Source organism: Phyllobates terribilis, unplaced genomic scaffold (genome assembly GCF_046119375.1).
Source record: "Phyllobates terribilis strain yellow unplaced genomic scaffold, ASM4611937v1 Scaffold_377__1_contigs__length_1856515, whole genome shotgun sequence".
In the NCBI taxonomy this organism is placed as follows: Eukaryota; Metazoa; Chordata; class Amphibia; order Anura; family Dendrobatidae; genus Phyllobates; species Phyllobates terribilis.
The window spans coordinates 297,166-317,258 of NW_027363137.1; the positions used below are offsets into that span (position 1 = coordinate 297,166).

The 20,093-nt window shown below is 44.4% G+C and overlaps 6 non-coding genes and 1 pseudogene across 6 annotated transcripts; all 7 read left to right on the forward strand.

Moving 5' to 3' along the window:
* The first annotated feature begins 5,597 nt into the window (after positions 1–5,597).
* On the forward strand, positions 5,598–5,800 carry LOC141223760 (U2 spliceosomal RNA; annotated as a pseudogene).
* Positions 5,801–12,513: 6,713 nt separating this feature from the next.
* On the forward strand, positions 12,514–12,704 carry LOC141223736 (U2 spliceosomal RNA). Its single transcript, XR_012291296.1, has one exon. It is a non-coding gene; the product is annotated as a U2 spliceosomal RNA (small nuclear RNA).
* Positions 12,705–13,819: 1,115 nt separating this feature from the next.
* LOC141223774 (U2 spliceosomal RNA) lies at positions 13,820–14,010 on the forward strand. The gene has a single exon (XR_012291327.1). It is a non-coding gene; the product is annotated as a U2 spliceosomal RNA (small nuclear RNA).
* A 1,115-nt stretch (positions 14,011–15,125) lies between these two features.
* Positions 15,126–15,316, forward strand: LOC141223785 (U2 spliceosomal RNA). The gene has a single exon (XR_012291337.1). It is a non-coding gene; the product is annotated as a U2 spliceosomal RNA (small nuclear RNA).
* Positions 15,317–16,431: 1,115 nt separating this feature from the next.
* Positions 16,432–16,622, forward strand: LOC141223796 (U2 spliceosomal RNA). Its single transcript, XR_012291340.1, has one exon. It is a non-coding gene; the product is annotated as a U2 spliceosomal RNA (small nuclear RNA).
* A 1,112-nt stretch (positions 16,623–17,734) lies between these two features.
* Positions 17,735–17,925, forward strand: LOC141223809 (U2 spliceosomal RNA). The gene has a single exon (XR_012291342.1). It is a non-coding gene; the product is annotated as a U2 spliceosomal RNA (small nuclear RNA).
* A 1,115-nt stretch (positions 17,926–19,040) lies between these two features.
* On the forward strand, positions 19,041–19,231 carry LOC141223820 (U2 spliceosomal RNA). The gene has a single exon (XR_012291343.1). It is a non-coding gene; the product is annotated as a U2 spliceosomal RNA (small nuclear RNA).
* The last annotated feature ends 862 nt before the right edge of the window (positions 19,232–20,093 follow it).

Genomic DNA, 20,093 nt, shown 5'->3' on the forward strand with positions numbered 1-20,093 from the left:
AAGAGAACCCAACCCAAAAAGTTTGGTTGATTAGTCTGTGGCATTCTGTTAAACTGTTGCTTATGGCGGTCTCTGTGAGCTTCTCAGCGACATTCAGCCAGCCAGGTATCCTGCCTGCAGTAGATGGAATGTGGCAATGGAACGCTGGCTGCGCGTGTCATAATAGGCTCTGAGCCTTTATATACCTGTGCACAGCAGCAGCCACCTTCAGTCTGCTGCTGGACAGCCAGCAGCAGCAGCAGCAGGAGAGGTATGTAATCAGGAGCCCTCCTGCTAAGGGTAGACAGCTGCTCGTTCCACCCCACCCCCCGCCTTAATTGGTTCTCCTCCCTTCCAACGGTGTTGAGGCGGGTGGGAACAGCAGGGGGTGAAGGTGCTGTGTTTAAAGAGGTGGAGTTATGCAGATCTAAAACGCGTGGATTGCAGCAGCAGCAAGCCGAAAAGTGCAGGCATGTAAGGGATCTAGAGGTTGACAACATGTCTTCTTAACGGGAGTCCAGGAGCTCATCTCCACAAATGGACTTTTCAGGATCCTTGGGTGGCTCCGTAGTTTGAAACCAATTCTGGTTATCGCTTCTCGGCCTTTTGGCTCAGATCGGGGTGTTTGCCTCGGTCTGGGCTGAGGGGTGCGTATTTTCGGCTCGTGTGGTGGAGAAAGCGATCCGTGCCTTGGGCATTACAATGGCGGCTGTAAAGAATACCGTGCGATTGGAGGTTATTGAGGACCACAGACATAACATCGGCTTGGAATTTATTGTCCGGAATATAGTGATGGAATTGACGGGATTTAAACTGGAGAAGATTTTTTGTATCCAGGAGTTTCCTAAAGCTGGTAATTATGACACTTCTTTCTACTTGGAAGCAGACTGTTTGACTTTCTTTCAGCGTTTAAAAGAGAAAAGACATCATGAGTATTTACAATTTATAATCCCTAAGCCTTTGTTTTCTAATATTGAAAGGCCCATTACTGTACACATGTATAACCCGTTTGTGGAGATCCCTTTGATTAGAGCTTTCTTATCACAGTATTGCTCAGTAATAAGGGGGGGAATCATGCAAAAGAATATTTTTGCTGTTTTCAATGGGAATGTGAAATTTTGGGCTCGTTTCAAATCTGACCCTGAGGGTATTGGTGGAACCATGCACCCACCTGCAAATTTCTCCATTGGAGGAAATAGAGGATTCCTACATTATCCTGGTCAGCCCTCTTTTTGTAGGAAATGTTTTTGTTATGGCCATATAGCTGCGGAATGTACCTCTGATGTAACTTGTAGGAATTGTAAAAAATCAGGGCATGAAGCCTTTGAATGTCCCTATCCTGCAATATGTGACTTATGTGGTGAAAATGGCCACACTTGTAGATCATGTCCTAATGTTAGCCGTCAGGTTTTTTTGGCGCGTCTTAATACTGAGAGACGTAGGACATGGGGGGAGAGACAGGGGGCTCCTCAGGCACAGGAGGGCCCTACTGAAATCCCTCGTGTTGTTCCTGAAACTACTACAATGGTGGAGGAAGTGGTGGATTTTATTCCCACTGTGGCTGAGGTGCATGATATCACTGTAGAGGGAAATCTTGGAGACCAGGTGCAGCCTGACGTGGGTGTGGCACCACCTGTAGAGTTGCCTTCTGGGTCAGGGGCTGAGACGGCTCTCAGTGAGGTAATTGAGGAGGTGGAAAGCTCTGAGGAGATGTCTGCCCCAAGTTCCGTTGACATACAGTGGTCAGTTTCTCCAGAGGAAATAGAGGCTGCCAGGATGCCTTCAGCTGAAAATGCTGCCATCGTTTGTAAAGCCTTGGCCAAACAGAAGAAGACTGGTAAAACTGTAAAGAGGTTACGAAAGAAGAAATTTGAGTCTTTTGAGTCTCACAACCCTTTTTCCGTCCTATCTGACTCTGGGGAGGATTCACATTTGAATGAACCTTATAAGGCCACTCCCATATCACCTAGTGAAGGTTTCTTAGAGGAAAAGGATGTGGCAGGCTTGGAGAGCCTATTTGAATTTTCTGAGGTGGCCTGAGACATGTTGATTTCCTTTTCTGGTCTTCCCGGTCTCCATAACCTGCATTGACACCTATGGTCCTGCGGCTGAAAATAATCTCCCAGAATGTACGTATGTTTGCATCAGCGACAAAGCGTGCCACTGTTCTGGACTATTTGGCATCTAAGGGCTGTGACATTATATGTGTTCAAGAATGTGGTTTATCTAAATTTCCTAAACAAAATGAGTGGCTGTATGGGGAGGCAGTGTGGTCCTTTTCTAATACTAACAGAAATGATGGCATTGGAATCCTTATCCAAAACAGAGACATTCGCTTAAAACAGAAAACTATTATTCTGGAAGGAAGATGTGCTTGTATCACTCTATCATACCTTGGTTGGGACTTTAAACTAATTTGCATATATGCAAATGTGGATAAAAATGAGCGCTTATCACTCTTCAAAAAATTGACTTTTTTTTTGCATGGCAAGTTGCCTGTTTTTGTTATTGGTGACTTTAACTGTATTTTTTCAAAAGAAGCAAGGGCAGGTTCATGGCAATCTAAAGTGGATGTTACAGGTAATCTATGGAACCAAATGACTAAAGACTTCTCCCTTAGGGATGCTGTGTCGGAGAAGCCGGGACCTTTTACATATCATTCAGATGATGGCCATGCCGAGTCTAGACTGGACTATTTTTTTGTTTCCTCACCGGCAGTTAAATGTGTTAAGTATTCCCAAGAGAAAGTTTGCTTCTCTGATCATGAGTGTTTGCTTGGGGTGTTTGAGGTGGATGGTTTTTTCTATGGCAAAGGGAGGTGGCGGATGAATGTGAGTGTTCTGGATGACAAGCAAGTTTTCAGGTGTTTTTCAAAAAAATACCATGGTTGGGTGAGGAGGAAAAGGGATTTTTGCAATATCTTGGAATGGTGGGTGTGGGTCAAGGTTAGAATTAGGGATTTTTTCAGGAAAATTGGCTATATTAAGGCTAAAAAGAAGAGATTATTATATACACAAATAAATAGGAGGATTTCCTTTTTGCATGAATGTAGAGCTATGGGTATAGATGTTAAAAGTGAGTTGGTTAAAATGAAGAACGAAATGGGTGATTGGATGTTTGGACGAGGAAAGGAAATCATATTCCGGTCGAGAGTGAAGTTTAGGGAACAGAATGAGAAATGTACGCGCTTCTTTTTTAAGAAAATGTGTGGTGGTAAACGGGATATGCATGTGTTAGTGAATGATAAGGGTGATGAGGTACATGGTGAGGGAGTGATCAAGGAAGTGGTTAATTTTTATAAAGGCTTGTATGGGGAGAAAAAGTGTGATTTGGGGAACGAGAATGAGTTTTTGCAGGTACTTGGAAATTTTGTTACAGAAAGTGAAAGTCAGGCTTTGATGGATGATTTAACAGAGAAAGAATTGTTGGGTGTGATCTCCAAGTCTCCGAAGAACAAATCCCCTGGGCAGGATGGAATCCCATGTGATTTTTATGCAAAATATTGGGACGTTGTTTCTCAGGATCTGTTTGAAGTCATGAAATCCTTGTTTGCCGGAGTGAGTATGCCTGAGTGTATGAAGGGAGGTTTGGTTGTGTTATTGTTTAAAAAAGGTGATAGAAAGAGGCTAGCCAACTGGAGACCAATTACGCTGCTTAATGCTGATTATAAGATTTTTGCGAAAATTTTGGCTTGTCGTATGAGAGAAGTGATAGCATCTGTGATTGAGGAGGAACAAGTGTGTGCAGTGCCTGAACGGAGGATACAAGAGAACATTTGTCTGGTGAGGGATGTGCTAGAGGATTGTAAGAGTAGAAAGAAAGGTGTGATTGTATGTGCGCTTGACTTTGAAAAGGCCTTTGATTGTGTGGCTCATGTGTTTTTGTTTAATGTGTTGTTGAAGATGGGCTTTCCAGAGCGCTTGGTTAGATTGATTATGGGAATGTATGAGGGTGCTAGAAGTGTGGTGCAGGTGAATGGTTTTTTATCTGAGTCTTTTGAAATATTGTCAGGGGTGAGGCAGGGATGCCCGCTTTCTCCAATCATGTTTATTTGTGTGATGGAGCCTCTTCTCCAGCTTATTAGAAGGGATACAGTTTTAAAGGGGTTTTTGATCCCTGGCTGTGATGGTAAGGCTATTAAAGTGATTGGTTATATGGATGATGTGTGTGTGTTGTGTGATTCTGAGAGTGATGTCGCAAGGGTTAAATGGTTAGTCCAATGTTTTTGTGTGGCCTCTGCTTTCAAAATAAATTGGGAAAAAGTAAGGTTAAGGGATTTTTTAGTAGTAAAAAAGTGAGTGATGCAGATATGGAATGTGTGGAAGGGGGGATTAAAGTGTTGGGGGTGTGTCTGGATGAGAGTTTAAAAGGGGACAAGAGTTGGGAGGATCTGGGTGGTAAAATTGCAAGGAAATTGGAATTATGGCGTCTGCGTGATCTGTCCTTTACTGGGAAAATTTTAATCATTAAAAGTATCATTCTCCCTATGCTTATTTATGTAGCTTTGATTTTTCCCCCATCTGTTGGAGTTTTGAAGAAGATTAATAGATTACTTTTTGTGTTCCTTTGGGGCAGTAATATAGAGAAGGCCAAGAGGGAATTTCTTCATAGGTGTAAAAGGAATGGTGGCCTAGGATTCCCTAACATCGAGACTTTTATTGGTCTGAATTGTATTAGTTTTTTTGCAGGACTTTTATTAAAGCAATCCAAGGCTGCATGTATGTGTAGATACCTTGGAGGCTCCGTCTTCCATCGGTTAAAATGGATGAATTATGATAACTGTAAACCTACTGCTTATGTATGCCCTTATTGGTACCTACAATTGGAATGTTTTATCAAAAAATGTCATCTTGAGAAAGTTCAGATGGTGAGTTTTCTGAAGAATAAAAGCATGGTGAAAAGGATGTGTGCGGATAATAGGATGTGTGAAATTAATGGGTTAAGGTCAGCTGAAGCGGAGGATGTCTGGTGTAAGCTGGTCAAACATGATATGTCTAACAAACAGAAAGATTTAGTTTGGATGTCTTTGCATGGGATTTTACCTGTGAGGAGTGTACAAAAAAGGAAAGGGTTGGCGGTGTCTGAAAGGTGTCCGAGAGAGCGGTGTGGGTGTAATGAAGAGGTCCATCATGTTCTATGGTCATGTAGGTTTGCGAAGGATGTTTGGGCTAAATTGGGTGGGTTATGTATGGAATTGACTGGGGTGAAACGTTTGAATTTTGAAATTGTCATGTTTGGGTTATGCATGTTAAACCGTGAAAAGGATAGGATTTTGTGGCTGTTTTTGGCTTGTGTGAAGGAGGTTTTGTGGAATTGCCGGAACTTGTATGTGTTTAAAAATGAGCGTTTTGAGGTGGATGATTGTGTTAAAATGGTCCTTGAGAAGTTATATTTCTATTATAAATGTGATATGAAAGGTGGGATGGATGCAGAGGGAGTATGGAAATTCCAGAAATGGAAACATATAATTAGTCTGTAATTTTGTTTTTTTCTGATGTGTATATTGCATTTTTTCAATTTAACTGGATAATAAAAGAAACCATCATGATGAGTTTTAAACGATAAATGATTGTGGAATGGTTGTTTTTTTCAGATGAGGAGACGACCTTTTATTCTGCATTATTGTTTTAAACCTGAATGGTTTTGTAAAAAAAAAAAAAAAAAAAAATCTGTTCTTATCAGTTTAATATCTGATACGTCCCCTATCTGGGGACCATATATTAAATGGATTTTTAGAACAGGGAGATGGAAAAAGAGCTTGCTCTGTCCACTCCACGCATTGACCTGGTATTGCAGTATCTCCAGGACCGGTGCACCCCTTCTTTAATGCAGTTTCTAAAATCAGAAAGAATTGAATTCAATGTTTTTTGTTCATTTTGCTTGTTTGTCGGATTTTGGGATGGACTCTTTGGCTTTGCTTTTCTTCTCCTCATTGGATTTTTCATGTTCAAAGTTGCAGAAGCCAGATTACAAGCTCATTTTGGTTCAACTTCAGCAACTGTGCATTGCATTGCCATGTAATGTGATGCAATGCTATCTTTCTAGCTCTCCCTTTTTACTTCCTTTTGGATAAACAGACATATTAGGCAAGCATTTTGGAGCTTTCACCTAAATAACTACAGGTGGTGAGATAAGCTGCACAATATAATTGACCTTTCAGTATATTGTTGCACACACACCATCTATTTAGCAAATGCCCTTGTTATCAACAGCAGCCTTTTAAACTCACCTGAGCTAACAGGTATGTGCGCTGGTTACTCTGCTGCGCTTAAAATTTCTTTTTTGGTTTGCTACAATGCCTTTTCTGAAACGTTGTCTCCTTCTGCTGGAACACTGACTTCTTTCATTTAATGCCTGCAGACTATAAAAGAGAACCCAACCCAAAAAGTTTGGTTGATTAGTCTGTGGCATTCTGTTAAACTGTTGCTTATGGCGGTCTCTGTGAGCTTCTCAGCGACATTCAGCCAGCCAGGTATCCTGCCTGCAGTAGATGGAATGTGGCAATGGAACGCTGGCTGCGCGTGTCATAATTAGTGTTGAGCCACCCCCGTAGTGTTCGGGTTCGGTTCGGTTCGTCGAACACCGGGATGTTCGAGGAACTGTTCGTTGAACTGTTCGTCGAACACCTTAGAACACCGTCGAACACCGTTAAAACCAATGGCAGGCAAACAAAAACACATAGAAACACATAGAAAACACCTGCAAAGGTGTCCAAAAGCTGACAAACTGCTCAGAAGACACTCTGTTTAAAAAAGCCGGCCGGCAAATTCAGCAGCGGCATACACCGGTACCCGACAATTTAGACAAGAAGGAATAGAGCATCACACATAGATTAGATAGATAGAAACATGTCAGTCACACATATAAGAATCACAGTGACAGTGTTGGTTACTGTACTTGTCATTTAGTGTAAAGGATTTATTAAAAAAAATATTAGTGTTTTCATGCACCGTCTCTTTAAAAAAGCCGGCCGGCAATTCAGCAGCGGTACCCGACAATTTAGAACAGAAAGAATAGAGCTTCACACATAGATTAGATAGATAGAAACATGTCAGTCACATATATAATAAGTACAGTGATAGTGTTGCTTACTGTACTTGTCATTTAGTGTAAAGGATTTATTTAAAAAAATAATAGTGTTTTCATGCACTGTCTCTTTAAAAAAGCCGGCCGGCAATTCAGCAGCGGTACCCGACAATTTAGAACAGAAAGATAGAGCATCACACATAGATTAGATAGATAGAAACATGTCAGTCACATATATATGAAGTACAGTGATAGTGTTGGTTACTGTACTTGTCATTTAGTATTAAAATAAAGGATTTATTATTAAAAAAATTGGCGTGGGGTTCCCCTTAATTTTAGGCTCTAGCGGAGGTTAAGCAGACGGCTGGGGCAGATGTTTGAAGCCTGGGAAGGGGGTAATACCCACGGAGCTTCCCAGGCTACTAATATCAGCCCCCAGCTGAATACATAGCCTTTACTAGCTATTAAAATGGGGGACCCCCCCCAAAAAATGACGTGGGGTCCCCCCTAATTTAATAGCTAGCAAAGGCTAGGCAGACAGCTGGGGGCTGATATTAATAGCCCAGGAAGGGAGCCATGAATATTGGCCCCCTCCCAGGCTAGAAACACCAGCCGTCAGCCGCCCCAGAAATGGCGCATTCATAGGATGCGCCAATTCTGGCACTTAGCCTCGCTCTTCCACGCTGCCCTGGTGCGGTGGCAGGGGGTAATAGGGTTGGGGTTGATGTCAGCTTATAATGCCAGCTGACATCAAGCCCAGGTTAGTAATGGAGAGGCGTCTATAAGACACCCCCATTACTAACCCCATAGTCAAAGTTAAAAAAAACACAAACACCCAGAATAAAGTCCTTTAATTGAAATAAAGACACAATCCTTTATTGTTCTAAATTAAACCATACTTACCATCACGCCCATTCCAGCTGAAGCCAACGATCTCCTGCAATAAAAGAAAAATAATAAAGCAACCTCATCCTTACCTTTCCATGGTTCCCACGACAGCTTCAGCTCTGCTACATCGAGATGACAGGCTGGACCGCAGCAGAACGCCGCCATCCAGCCTGTCATCCCGCAGACACTGAGAAGCGCAGGCTTGCTTGCGCTGCTCAGCGTCTCTCTGTGACGACATCCAGATGAGCCGAGTTCATGTCCAATGAACTCGGCTCACCTCATGCACGTCACTGATAGCGTGGGAAAATTCTCACGCTGAAGCGGTGAGTGCAGGAGAATTTTCCCACGCTGTCAGTGACCTGCAGGAGGTGAGCTGAGTTCATTGGACATGAGCTCACCTCATGCACATCACTGACAGCGTGGGAGAATTCTCCTGCACTCAGCACTTCAGCGTGAGAATTTTCCCACGCTGTCAGTGACGTGCATGAGGTGAGCCGAGTTCATTGGACATGACCTCGGCTCATCTTTATGCCGTCACAGCGAGACAGTGAGGAGCGCAAGCATGCCTGCGCTTCTCAGTGTCTGCGGGATGACAGACTGGATGGCAGCGTTCTGCTGCGGTCCAGCCAGTCATCTCGATGTAGCAGAGCTGAAGCTGTCGTGGGAACCATGGAAAGGTAAGGATGAGGTTGGTTTATTATTTTTCTTTTATTGCAGGAGATCGTTGGCTTCAGCTGGAATGGGTGTGATGGTAAGTATGGTTTAATTTAGAACAATAAAGAATTGTGTCTTTATTTCAATTAAAGGACTTTATTCTGGGTGTTGTGTTTTTTTTAAATACTTTACTAGAAATTCATGGCGGTCATGTCTAATACTGGCGTGACCCCATGAATTTTGGGCTTGGGGCCAGCTGATAATACCAAGCTGGCCCTAACCCCTTTATTACACAGTGAGCCACCGCACCAGGGCCCTGGATGAGTTGGGTACAGCGCCAGAAGATGGCGCTTCTATGAACGCGCCATTTTCCGGGGTGGCTGCGGACTGCAATTTGTAGCGGGGGGGGGGCCCAGAAAGCTTGGGCCTCCCTGCTCTGCAGATTCCAGCCCCCAGCTGCCTAGTTGTACCTGGCTGGACACAAAAATAGGGCGAAGCCCCACGTACTTTTTTTTTAATTATTTCATGAAATTCATGAAATAATTAAGAAAAAAAGGGCTTCCCTATATTGTTGTGTCCGGCCAGGTACAAATAGGCAGCTGGTGGATGGGGGCAGCCCGTTCCTGCCTGCTGTACCTGGCTGGACACAAATATAGTGCGAAGCCCCACTTCAATTTTTTTAAATTATTTCAGGAAATTCATGAAATAATTTAAAAAAAATTGACGTGGGGCTTCGCACTATATTTGTGTCCAGCCAGGTACAGCAGGCAGGAACGGGCTGCCCCCAACCACCAGCTGCCTATTTGTACCTGGCCGGACACAACAATATAGGGAAGCCCTTTTTTTCTTAATTATTTCATGAAATAATTTAAAGAAAATTGACGTGGGGCTTCGCCCTGTTTTTGTGTCCAGCCAGGTACAACTAGGCAGCTGGGGGCTGGAATCCGCAGCGCAGGGAGACCCAAGCTTTCTGGGCCACCCCCGCTGCAAATTGCAGTCCGCAGCCACCCCGGAAAATGGCGCGTTCATAGAAGCGCCATCTTCTGGCGCTGTACCCAACTCATCCAGGGCCCTGATGCGGTGGCTCACTGGGTAATAAAGGGGTTAGGGCCAGCTTGGCATTATCAGCTGGCCCTAAGCCCGAAATTCATGGGGTCACGCCAATATTAGACATGAACACCATGAATTTCTAGTAAAGTATTTAAAAAAAACACAACACCCAGAAAAAAGTCCTTTAATTGAAATAAACACACAATTCTTTATTGTTCTAAATTAAACCATACTTACCATCACGCCCATTCCAGCTGAAGCCAACGATCTCCTGAAATAAAAGAAAAATAATAAAGCAACATCATCCTTACCTTTCCATGGTTCCCATGACAGCTTCAGCTCTGCTACATCGAGATGACAGGCTGGACCGCAGCAGAACGCTGCCATCCAGCCTGTCATCCCGCAGACACTGAGAAGCGCAGGCTTGCTTGCGCTCCACAGTGTCTCTCTGTGAGGGCATCCAGATGAGCCGAGTTAATGTCCAATGAACTCGGCTCACCTCATGCACGTCACTGACAGCGTGGGAAAATTCTCCTGCACTCAGCGCTTCAGCGTGGGAGAATTCTCACACTGAAGCGCTGAGTGCAGGAGAATTCTCCCACGCTGTCAGTGACGAGCAGGAGGTGAGCTGAGTTCATTGGACATGAGCTCACCTTATGCACGTCACTGACAGCGTGGGAGAATTCTCCTGCACTCAGCGCTTCAGCGTGGGAGAATTCTCACACTGAAGCGCTGAGTGTAGGAGAATTTTCCCACGCTGTCAGTGACGTGCATGAGGTGAGCCGAGTTCATTGGACATGAACTCGGCTCATCTGGATGTCGTCACAGAGAGACGCTGAGCAGCGCAAGCAAGCCTGCGCTTCTCAGTGTCTGCGGGATGAGAGGCTGGATGGCAGCGTTCTGCTGCGGTCCAGCCTGTCATCTCGATGTAGCAGAGCTGAAGCTGTCGTGGGAACCATGGAAAGGTAAGGATGAGGTTGCTTTATTATTTTTCTTTTATTGCAGGAGATCGTTGGCTTCAGCTGGAATGGGCGTGACGGTAAGTATGGTTTAATTTAGAACAATAAAGGATTGTGTCTTTATTTCAATTAAAGGACTTTATTCTGGGTGTTTGTGTTTTTTTTAACTTTGACTATGGGGTTAGTAATGGGGGTGTCTTATAGACGCCTCTCCATTACTAACCTGGGCTTGATGTCAGCTGGCATTATAAGCTGACATCAACCCCAACCCTATTACCCCCTGCCACCGCACCAGGGCAGCGTGGAAGAGCGAGGCTAAGTGCCAGAATTGGCGCATCCTATGAATGCGCCATTTCTGGGGCGGCTGACGGCTGGTGTTTCTAGCCTGGGAGGGGGCCAATATTCATGGCTCCCTTCCTGGGCTATTAATATCAGCCCCCAGCTGTCTGCCTAGCCTTTGCTAGCTATTAAATTAGGGGGGACCCCACGTCATTTTTTTCGGGGGGTCCCCCATTTTAATAGCTAGTAAAGGCTATGTATTCAGCTGGGGGCTGATATTAGTAGCCTGGGAAGCTCCGTGGGTATTACCCCCTTCCCAGGCTTCAAACATCTGCCCCAGCCGTCTGCTTAACCTCCGCTAGAGCCTAAAATTAAGGGGAACCCCACGCCAATTTTTTTAATAATAAATCCTTTGTTTTAATACTAAATGACAAGTACAGTAACCAACACTATCACTGTACTTCATATATATGTGACTGACTTGTTTCTATCTATCTAATCTATGTGTGATGCTCTATCTTTCTGTTCTAAATTGTCGGGTACAGCTGCTGAATTGCCGGCCGGCTTTTTTAAAGAGACAGTGCATGAAAACACTATTATTTTTTTTGATAAATCCTTTACGCTAAATGACAAGTACAGTAAGCAGCACTGTCACTGTACTTCATATATATGTGACTGACATGTTTCTATCTATCTAATCTATGTGTGATTCTCTATTCTTTCTATTCTAAATTGTCGGGTACCGCTGCTGAATTGCCGGCCGGCTTTTTTAAAGAGACGGTGCATGAAAACACTATTATTTTTTTTGATAAATCCTTTACGCTAAATGACAAGTACAGTAAGCAGCACTTTCACTGTACTTCTTATATATGTGGCTGACATGTTTATATCTATCTAATCTATGTGTGAAGCTCTATTCTTTCGGTTCTAAATTGTCGGGTACAGGTGTATGCCGCTGCTGAATTGCCGGCTTTTCATGTTTCACTGTTGGCACTGTTCCCATCGATTTGGGCAATCACTGTAATGCCACAACCACCATGGCTGTGGCATTACAGTGAGTGGCAGACAATCCCTGCATGATTGGTGCTCTAAATAGCGCCAGACATGCAGGACACGCTTTTGGTGCACGAACAGTTATCGAACATAACCTCGAACAGCCGAATTTTTTGCAAATCGTTCGGGTTCGTCGAACAACTCGAACACCGCCCAAAACAGCTCGAATTTGAGATTGGCGAACAGTTCTAGTCGAACACCGCTCATCTCTAGTCATAATAGGCTCTGAGCCTTTATATACCTGTGCACAGCAGCAGCCACCTTCAGTCTGCTGCTGGACAGCCAGCAGCAGCAGCAGCAGGAGAGGTATGTAATCAGGAGCCCTCCTGCTAAGGGTAGACAGCTGCTCGTTCCACCCCACCCCCCGCCTTAATTGGTTCTCCTCCCTTCCAACGGTGTTGAGGCGGGTTGGAACAGCAGGGGGTGAAGGTGCTGTGTTTAAAGAGGTGGAGTTATGCAGATCTAAAACGCGTGGATTGCAGCAGCAGCAAGCCGAAAAGTGCAGGCATGTAAGGGATCTAGAGGTTGACAACATGTCTTCTTAACGGGAGTCCAGGAGCTCATCTCCACAAATGGACTTTTCAGGATCCTTGGGTGGCTCCGTAGTTTGAAACCAATTCTGGTTATCGCTTCTCGGCCTTTTGGCTAAGATCAAGTGTAATATCTGTTCTTATCAGTTTAATATCTGATACGTCCCCTATCTGGGGACCATATATTAAATGGATTTTTAGAACAGGGAGATGGAAAAAGAGCTTGCTCTGTCCACTCCACGCATTGACCTGGTATTGCAGTATCTCCAGGACCGTTGCACCCCTTCTTTAATGCAGTTTCTAAAATCAGAAAGAATTGAATTCAATGTTTTTTGTTCATTTTGCTTGTTTGTCGGATTTTGGGATGGACTCTTTGGCTTTGCTTTTCTTCTCCTCATTGGATTTTTCATGTTCAAAGTTGCAGAAGCCAGATTACAAGCTCATTTTGGTTCAACTTCAGCAACTGTGCATTGCATTGCCATGTAATGTGATGCAATGCTATCTTTCTAGCTCTCCCTTTTTACTTCCTTTTGGATAAACAGACATATTAGGCAAGCATTTTGGAGCTTTCACCTAAATAACTACAGGTGGTGAGATAAGCTGCACAATATAATTGACCTTTCAGTATATTGTTGCACACACACCATCTATTTAGCAAATGCCCTTGTTATCAACAGCAGCCTTTTAAACTCACCTGAGCTAACAGGTATGTGCGCTGGTTACTCTGCTGCGCTTAAAATTTCTTTTTTGGTTTGCTACAATGCCTTTTCTGAAACGTTGTCTCCTTCTGCTGGAACACTGACTTCTTTCATTTAATGCCTGCAGACTATAAAAGAGAACCCAACCCAAAAAGTTTGGTTGATTAGTCTGTGGCATTCTGTTAAACTGTTGCTTATGGCGGTCTCTGTGAGCTTCTCAGCGACATTCAGCCAGCCAGGTATCCTGCCTGCAGTAGATGGAATGTGGCAATGGAACGCTGGCTGCGCGTGTCATAATAGGCTCTGAGCCTTTATATACCTGTGCACAGCAGCAGCCACCTTCAGTCTGCTGCTGGACAGCCAGCAGCAGCAGCAGCAGGAGAGGTATGTAATCAGGAGCCCTCCTGCTAAGGGTAGACAGCTGCTCGTTCCACCCCACCCCCCGCCTTAATTGGTTCTCCTCCCTTCCAACGGTGTTGAGGCGGGTGGGAACAGCAGGGGGTGAAGGTGCTGTGTTTAAAGAGGTGGAGTTATGCAGATCTAAAACGCGTGGATTGCAGCAGCAGCAAGCCGAAAAGTGCAGGCATGTAAGGGATCTAGAGGTTGACAACATGTCTTCTTAACGGGAGTCCAGGAGCTCATCTCCACAAATGGACTTTTCAGGATCCTTGGGTGGCTCCGTAGTTTGAAACCAATTCTGGTTATCGCTTCTCGGCCTTTTGGCTAAGATCAAGTGTAGTATCTGTTCTTATCAGTTTAATATCTGATACGTCCCCTATCTGGGGACCATATATTAAATGGATTTTTAGAACAGGGAGATGGAAAAAGAGCTTGCTCTGTCCACTCCACGCATTGACCTGGTATTGCAGTATCTCCAGGACCGGTGCACCCCTTCTTTAATGCAGTTTCTAAAATCAGAAAGAATTGAATTCAATGTTTTTTGTTCATTTTGCTTGTTTGTCGGATTTTGGGATGGACTCTTTGGCTTTGCTTTTCTTCTCCTCATTGGATTTTTCATGTTCAAAGTTGCAGAAGCCAGATTACAAGCTCATTTTGGTTCAACTTCAGCAACTGTGCATTGCATTGCCATGTAATGTGATGCAATGCTATCTTTCTAGCTCTCCCTTTTTACTTCCTTTTGGATAAACAGACATATTAGGCAAGCATTTTGGAGCTTTCACCTAAATAACTACAGGTGGTGAGATAAGCTGCACAATATAATTGACCTTTCAGTATATTGTTGCACACACACCATCTATTTAGCAAATGCCCTTGTTATCAACAGCAGCCTTTTAAACTCACCTGAGCTAACAGGTATGTGCGCTGGTTACTCTGCTGCGCTTAAAATTTCTTTTTTGGTTTGCTACAATGCCTTTTCTGAAACGTTGTCTCCTTCTGCTGGAACACTGACTTCTTTCATTTAATGCCTGCAGACTATAAAAGAGAACCCAACCCAAAAAGTTTGGTTGATTAGTCTGTGGCATTCTGTTAAACTGTTGCTTATGGCGGTCTCTGTGAGCTTCTCAGCGACATTCAGCCAGCCAGGTATCCTGCCTGCAGTAGATGGAATGTGGCAATGGAACGCTGGCTGCGCGTGTCATAATAGGCTCTGAGCCTTTATATACCTGTGCACAGCAGCAGCCACCTTCAGTCTGCTGCTGGACAGCCAGCAGCAGCAGCAGCAGGAGAGGTATGTAATCAGGAGCCCTCCTGCTAAGGGTAGACAGCTGCTCGTTCCACCCCACCCCCCGCCTTAATTGGTTCTCCTCCCTTCCAACGGTGTTGAGGCGGGTGGGAACAGCAGGGGGTGAAGGTGCTGTGTTTAAAGAGGTGGAGTTATGCAGATCTAAAACGCGTGGATTGCAGCAGCAGCAAGCCGAAAAGTGCAGGCATGTAAGGGATCTAGAGGTTGACAACATGTCTTCTTAACGGGAGTCCAGGAGCTCATCTCCACAAATGGACTTTTCAGGATCCTTGGGTGGCTCCGTAGTTTGAAACCAATTCTGGTTATCGCTTCTCGGCCTTTTGGCTAAGATCAAGTGTAGTATCTGTTCTTATCAGTTTAATATCTGATACGTCCCCTATCTGGGGACCATATATTAAATGGATTTTTAGAACAGGGAGATGGAAAAAGAGCTTGCTCTGTCCACTCCACGCATTGACCTGGTATTGCAGTATCTCCAGGACCGGTGCACCCCTTCTTTAATGCAGTTTCTAAAATCAGAAAGAATTGAATTCAATGTTTTTTGTTCATTTTGCTTGTTTGTCGGATTTTGGGATGGACTCTTTGGCTTTGCTTTTCTTCTCCTCATTGGATTTTTCATGTTCAAAGTTGCAGAAGCCAGATTACAAGCTCATTTTGGTTCAACTTCAGCAACTGTGCATTGCATTGCCATGTAATGTGATGCAATGCTATCTTTCTAGCTCTCCCTTTTTACTTCCTTTTGGATAAACAGACATATTAGGCAAGCATTTTGGAGCTTTCACCTAAATAACTACAGGTGGTGAGATAAGCTGCACAATATAATTGACCTTTCAGTATATTGTTGCACACACACCATCTATTTAGCAAATGCCCTTGTTATCAACAGCAGCCTTTTAAACTCACCTGAGCTAACAGGTATGTGCGCTGGTTACTCTGCTGCGCTTAAAATTTCTTTTTTGGTTTGCTACAATGCCTTTTCTGAAACGTTGTCTCCTTCTGCTGGAACACTGACTTCTTTCATTTAATGCCTGCAGACTATAAAAGAGAACCCAACCCAAAAAGTTTGGTTGATTAGTCTGTGGCATTCTGTTAAACTGTTGCTTATGGCGGTCTCTGTGAGCTTCTCAGCGACATTCAGCCAGCCAGGTATCCTGCCTGCAGTAGATGGAATGTGGCAATGGAACGCTGGCTGCGCGTGTCATAATAGGCTCTGAGCCTTTATATACCTGTGCACAGCAGCAGCCACCTTCAGTCTGCTGCTGGACAGCCAGCAGCAGCAGCAGCAGGAGAGGTATGTAATCAGGAGCCCTCCTGCTAAGGGTAGACAGCTGCTCGTTCCACCCCACCCCCCGCCTTAATTGGTTCTCCTCCCTTCCAATGGTGTTGAGGCGGGTGGGAACAGCAGGGGGTGAAGGTGCTGTGTTTAAAGAGGTGGAGTTATGCAGATCTAAAACGCGTGGATTGCAGCAGCAGCAAGCCGAAAAGTGCAGGCATGTAAGGGATCTAGAGGTTGACAACATGTCTTCTTAACGGGAGTCCAGGAGCTCATCTCCACAAATGGACTTTTCAGGATCCTTGGGTGGCTCCGTAGTTTGAAACCAATTCTGGTTATCGCTTCTCGGCCTTTTGGCTAAGATCAAGTGTAGTATCTGTTCTTATCAGTTTAATATCTGATACGTCCCCTATCTGGGGACCATATATTAAATGGATTTTTAGAACAGGGAGATGGAAAAAGAGCTTGCTCTGTCCACTCCACGCATTGACCTGGTATTGCAGTATCTCCAGGACCGGTGCACCCCTTCTTTAATGCAGTTTCTAAAATCAGAAAGAATTGAATTCAATGTTTTTTGTTCATTTTGCTTGTTTGTCGGATTTTGGGATGGACTCTTTGGCTTTGCTTTTCTTCTCCTCATTGGATTTTTCATGTTCAAAGTTGCAGAAGCCAGATTACAAGCTCATTTTGGTTCAACTTCAGCAACTGTGCATTGCATTGCCATGTAATGTGATGCAATGCTATCTTTCTAGCTCTCCCTTTTTACTTCCTTTTGGATAAACAGACATATTAGGCAAGCATTTTGGAGCTTTCACCTAAATAACTACAGGTGGTGAGATAAGCTGCACAATATAATTGACCTTTCAGTATATTGTTGCACACACACCATCTATTTAGCAAATGCCCTTGTTATCAACAGCAGCCTTTTAAACTCACCTGAGCTAACAGGTATGTGCGCTGGTTACTCTGCTGCGCTTAAAATTTCTTTTTTGGTTTGCTACAATGCCTTTTCTGAAACGTTGTCTCCTTCTGCTGGAACACTGACTTCTTTCATTTAATGCCTGCAGACTATAAAAGAGAACCCAACCCAAAAAGTTTGGTTGATTAGTCTGTGGCATTCTGTTAAACTGTTGCTTATGGCGGTCTCTGTGAGCTTCTCAGCGACATTCAGCCAGCCAGGTATCCTGCCTGCAGTAGATGGAATGTGGCAATGGAACGCTGGCTGCGCGTGTCATAATAGGCACTGAGCCTTTATATACCTGTGCACAGCAGCAGCCACCTTCAGTCTGCTGCTGGACAGCCAGCAGCAGCAGCAGGAGAGGTATGTAATCAGGAGCCCTCCTGCTAAGGGTAGACAGCTGCTCGTTCCACCCCACCCCCCGCCTTAATTGGTTCTCCTCCCTTCCAACGGTGTTGAGGCGGGTGGGAACAGCAGGGGGTGAAGGTGCTGTGTTTAAAGAGGTGGAGTTATGCAGATCTAAAACGCGTGGATTGCAGCAGCAGCAAGCCGAAAAGTGCAGGCATGTAAGGGATCTAGAGGTTGACAACATGTCTTCTTAACGGGAGTCCAGGAGCTCATCTCCACAAATGGACTTTTCAGGATCCTTGGGTGGCTCCGTAGTTTGAAACCAATTCTGGTTATCGCTTCTCGGCCTTTTGGCTAAGATCAAGTGTAGTATCTGTTCTTATCAGTTTAATATCTGATACGTCCCCTATCTGGGGACCATATATTAAATGGATTTTTAGAACAGGGAGATGGAAAAAGAGCTTGCTCTGTCCACTCCACGCATTGACCTGGTATTGCAGTATCTCCAGGACCGGTGCACCCCTTCTTTAATGCAGTTTCTAAAATCAGAAAGAATTGAATTCAATGTTTTTTGTTCATTTTGCTTGTTTGTCGGATTTTGGGATGGACTCTTTGGCTTTGCTTTTCTTCTCCTCATTGGATTTTTCATGTTCAAAGTTGCAGAAGCCAGATTACAAGCTCATTTTGGTTCAACTTCAGCAACTGTGCATTGCATTGCCATGTAATGTGATGCAATGCTATCTTTCTAGCTCTCCCTTTTTACACCCTTTTGGATAAACAGACATATTAGGCAAGCATTTTGGAGCTTTCACCTAAATAACTACAGGTGGTGAGATAAGCTGCACAATATAATTGACCTTTCAGTATATTGTTGCACACACACCATCTATTTAGCAAATGCCCTTGTTATCAACAGCAGCCTTTTAAACTCACCTGAGCTAACAGGTATGTGCGCTGGTTACTCTGCTGCGCTTAAAATTTCTTTTTTGGTTTGCTACAATGCCTTTTCTGAAACGTTGTCTCCTTCTGCTGGAACACTGACTTCTTTCATTTAATGCCTGCAGACTATAAAAGAGAACCCAACCCAAAAAGTTTGGTTGATTAGTCTGTGGCATTCTGTTAAACTGTTGCTTATGGCGGTCTCTGTGAGCTTCTCAGCGACATTCAGCCAGCCAGGTATCCTGCCTGCAGTAGATGGAATGTGGCAATGGAACGCTGGCTGCGCGTGTCATAATAGGCTCTGAGCCTTTATATACCTGTGCACAGCAGCAGCCACCTTCAGTCTGCTGCTGGACAGCCAGCAGCAGCAGCAGCAGGAGAGGTATGTAATCAGGAGCCCTCCTGCTAAGGGTAGACAGCTGCTCGTTCCACCCCACCCCCCGCCTTAATTGGTTCTCCTCCCTTCCAACGGTGTTGAGGCGGGTGGGAACAGCAGGGGGTGAAGGTGCTGTGTTTAAAGAGGTGGAGTTATGCAGATCTAAAACGCGTGGATTGCAGCAGCAGCAAGCCGAAAAGTGCAGGCATGTAAGGGATCTAGAGGTTGACAACATGTCTTCTTAACGGGAGTCCAGGAGCTCATCTCCACAAATGGACTTTTCAGGATCCTTGGGTGGCTCCGTAGTTTGAAACCAATTCTGGTTATCGCTTCTCGGCCTTTTGGCTAAGATCAAGTGTAGTATCTGTTCTTATCAGTTTAATATCTGATACGTCCCCTATCTGGGGACCATATATTAAATGGATTTTTAGAACAGGGAGATGGAAAAAGAGCTTGCTCTGTCCACTCCACGCATTGACCTGGTATTGCAGTATCTCCAGGACCGGTGCACCCCTTCTTTAATGCAGTTTCTAAAATCAGAAAGAATTGAATTCAATGTTTTTTGTTCATTTTGCTTGTTTGTCGGATTTTGGGATGGACTCTTTGGCTTTGCTTTTCTTCTCCTCATTGGATTTTTCATGTTCAAAGTTGCAGAAGCCAGATTACAAGCTCATTTTGGTTCAACTTCAGCAACTGTGCATTGCATTGCCATGTAATGTGATGCAATGCTATCTTTCTAGCTCTCCCTTTTTACTTCCTTTTGGATAAACAGACATATTAGGCAAGCATTTTGGAGCTTTCACCTAAATAACTACAGGTGGTGAGATAAGCTGCACAATATAATTGACCTTTCAGTATATTGTTGCACACACACCATCTATTTAGCAAATGCCCTTGTTATCAACAGCAGCCTTTTAAACTCACCTGAGCTAACAGGTATGTGCGCTGGTTACTCTGCTGCGCTTAAAATTTCTTTTTTGGTTTGCTACAATGCCTTTTCTGAAACGTTGTCGCCTTCTGCTGGAACACTGACTTCTTTCATTTAATGCCTGCAGACTATAAAAGAGAACCCAACCCAAAAAGTTTGGTTGATTAGTCTGTGGCATTCTGTTAAACTGTTGCTTATGGCGGTCTCTGTGAGCTTCTCAGCGACATTCAGCCAGCCAGGTATCCTGCCTGCAGTAGATGGAATGTGGCAATGGAACGCTGGCTGCGCGTGTCATAATAGGCTCTGAGCCTTTATATACCTGTGCACAGCAGCAGCCACCTTCAGTCTGCTGCTGGACAGCCAGCAGCAGCAGCAGCAGGAGAGGTATGTAATCAGGAGCCCTCCTGCTAAGGGTAGACAGCTGCTCGTTCCACCCCACCCCCCGCCTTA